At 48.1% G+C, this 2,965-nt stretch overlaps 1 protein-coding gene and 1 long non-coding RNA gene across 7 annotated transcripts in view; one reads left to right on the forward strand and one right to left on the reverse strand.

The window, feature by feature from the left end:
• magixa (MAGI family member, X-linked a) overlaps positions 1–2,965 on the reverse strand; it is a 56,624-nt gene that overhangs the window by 24,383 nt on the left and 29,276 nt on the right. The gene's annotated exons all lie outside the window — the stretch shown is intronic.
• Positions 554–2,965, forward strand: part of LOC107668070 (uncharacterized) — a 15,210-nt gene continuing 12,798 nt past the window's right edge. Inside the window, exon 1 of the long non-coding RNA XR_001631849.1 lies at positions 554–629. This is a non-coding gene — a long non-coding RNA (uncharacterized LOC107668070). The remainder of the gene's footprint in view (positions 630–2,965) is intronic.

Consider the following 2,965-nt stretch of genomic DNA (forward strand, 5'->3'; position numbering starts at 1 on the left):
TGGGAGATCTGCGGGAAGGCAGAGGTCAACCTCTTTGCCTCAGAAGACAACTCTCACTGCCCAATCTATTTTTCGAAGAAAATGGATGCGCTGGCCCACGATTGGCCCAGCCTTCTCCTTTACGCTTTTCCCCCAATTGCCCTGATCCTTCAGGTCATCAGGCGAATCAGAGAACAAAGGCACAAGGTTCTTCTAGTGGCCCCGCTCTGGAGAAACCAACTATGGTTCTCAGAGATGTCTCAGCTGCTCACGGCAGCTCCATGGCCCATTCCCCTGAGACGGGACCTCCTCTCTCAGGCGAACATGACGATATGGCACCCCCAACCCAAGTAACCCTACACTTATGGCCTCTCGATGGGAACCTATGAACCTCCCAGAGGGTGTCTTAAATACCATTTCTCAGGCTAGAGCCCCGTCCACAAGGCGCCTCTATGCCCTCAAATGGTCGATCCATCCACATGTGACATATCTTCGATACTGTCCTTCCTTCAAGAGCTGTTGGATAAGGGTCGCACCCTCTCCACTCTTAAGGTCTATGTGGCGGCTATAGCAGCTTTTCATGCTCCTATAGACAGGATATCGGTTGGCAGGAACAACCTCGTTGTTCGATTTTTGAAAGGGTCTAGGAGGTTGAAACCACCTCGCCCTTCTACGGTCCCTACGTGGGATCTGTATACGGTTCTGAGGGCGCTCAAAGGCCCCCGCCTTTGAACCGCTGCAATCCGCTGATATTCGACCCCTGTCGCTAAAGACCGCTCTGCTATTAGCTTTGGCATCGGTTAAGCGAGTTGGAGATTTACAGGCGCTCTCTGTGAGCCCCTCCTGCCTTGAATTCGGCCCTAACGACTCCAAGGTCGTCCTGAAGCCTAGGCATGGTTACGTACCTCCGCTTGGTGTCCAAACCGTGGTGAAGATCCATCCACATGTGACATATCTTCAATATTGTCCTTCCTTCAAGAGCTGTTGGATAAGGGTCGCACCCCCTCCACTCTTAAGGTCTATGTGGCGGCTATAGCAGCTTTTCATGCTCCTATAGACGGGATATCGGTCGGCAGGAACAACCTCGTTGTTCGATTTTTGAAAGGGTCTAGGAGGTTGAACCCCCCTCGCCCTTCTACGGTCCCTACGTGGGATCTGTCTATGGTTCTGAGGGCGCTCAAAGGCCCCCCCTTTGAACCGGTACAATCCGCTGATATTCGACCCCTGTCGCTAAAGTCCGCTCTGCTATTGGCTTTGGCATCGGTTAAGCGAGTTGGAGATTTACAGGCGCTCTCTGTGAGCCCCTCCTGCCTTTTATGCTTTGGTGGCCGCACCAAGGGGTTTCCGGTCACAAAGCAAAGACTATCCCGTTGGATAGTTGACGCAATAGCTCTTGCATACTCCTCCTTGGTCCTTCAATGCCCCATCGGGGTCAGAGCACATTCCACGAGAGGCATGGCCTCATCCTGGGCATGGTCCAGTGGTGTGTCCATTGCAGAAATTTGTGCGGCGGCCGGCTGGTCCTCGCCGTCCACCTTTGTCAGGTTCTACAACCTAGACGTCCCTGCTTTGCAGGCTCAGGTCCTTTCTGCTTAACTGTCTCTCTGAGCTCAAAACGCTCCAGGAACCATATCCCCGCCCTAAGGCTGGATTTAATCCTTGCTGGGTTTGACTATGTCTCAAACCCACTGAAGTTCCCACGTCTGGGCTTAGCTTCCGGCACGCTCTCGGTTCCGAGGCTGTGCGAAGCTCTAAGAACGATTATGTAAGGCCGGGCTCGACCTCTATGAGTTAGCCATATTGGTACCGGGTTTCGGTACCCAACCCTAGTTACCATGTGATATTATCACTGTACCATGGTACTACCACAGTGCTTTTTTGTAATGAATAAACAATACACAAAAATATGGTAATACCATATCCAAGGAATATCAAGGCACCATATCTAAAAAAAAACGGTCCCAAAAATTAACATGGGACTACCACAGTATTTTGAATATACCATGTACTGTAGTACCAAGGGACTTGTTTCACTTGTACCATGGACGTACAATGGTATTCTTGAAAATACCCTGGAGTTCCATATAAATACTATAGAGTACACTATGCTTCAAGGTTTTTTTTCTGTTCATTGCTATTGAAGTGTGTAAGCAGAAATTTGGACCCTTCTACAGTGTGGATGATTCTTTGTTCACTGGTCCAACACATCAAGAAGAATTAAGCCTTTCATTGGCACTGCCAGTGGAAATATTTCAGGCACGTGAGAGCCCAGGTGAACCCCATCTCCAGGGGGCTCTGAAGTATAAAAAGTACCGAGATGTAATCAGAAGGGGAGCACTTCAGAAGAACTATCCTGGAGAGCTCAAAGACTACGGATACAATGCAACACATGCAAAACACGCATCCTGTTCTCTCTCACATGAACAAACTGTTACCTGAATACACCCTATCTCAGTTCAAACAAACAAATCACAAAGCTTTAGGAAACGTATGTTCCAGGAAATGTTTAAAATCCACTAAATCACCACTAAACTTGATACAGCTGCAGATAATTAATTTGTTTGTAAAGTAAACAGTACCGAGGTCAGTAATTAAGCAGAATACAGATATTATTAGAGTCCATAAGAGGTAAGATAGTATTTACGTTTCGTGTCCTTCACCGTTTTCAGGGCAGACTGAAGCCTTTCCAGCATGTTGTCCTGATAGAGTTTCTAAATCCAGCTTCAAATCCAGAGAATTCCTGAGATCACTGAGACTTTAATCTACATATAATATTACAAAACAGTGAGGAAACTGAGAAAAGAAGGACTGTTCAGGTGTTTTTCCCTTAGAGCAGAGACACTGAGGGCGCTTGCACTGACAAAACTGAACGGAGGAAAAGAGAGAGGGGGAGAGGGTGAAAGAGTGCAGAGAGAGTGTGAGAGAGAGAGAGAGAGAGAGAGAGAGAGAGAGAGAGAGAGAGAGAGAGGGAGAGAGAGAGAGAGAG

Source organism: Sinocyclocheilus anshuiensis, unplaced genomic scaffold (assembly GCF_001515605.1).
Source record: "Sinocyclocheilus anshuiensis isolate Anshui unplaced genomic scaffold, SAMN03320099.WGS_v1.1 scaffold1024, whole genome shotgun sequence".
NCBI lineage: Eukaryota > Metazoa > Chordata > Actinopteri > Cypriniformes > Cyprinidae > Sinocyclocheilus > Sinocyclocheilus anshuiensis.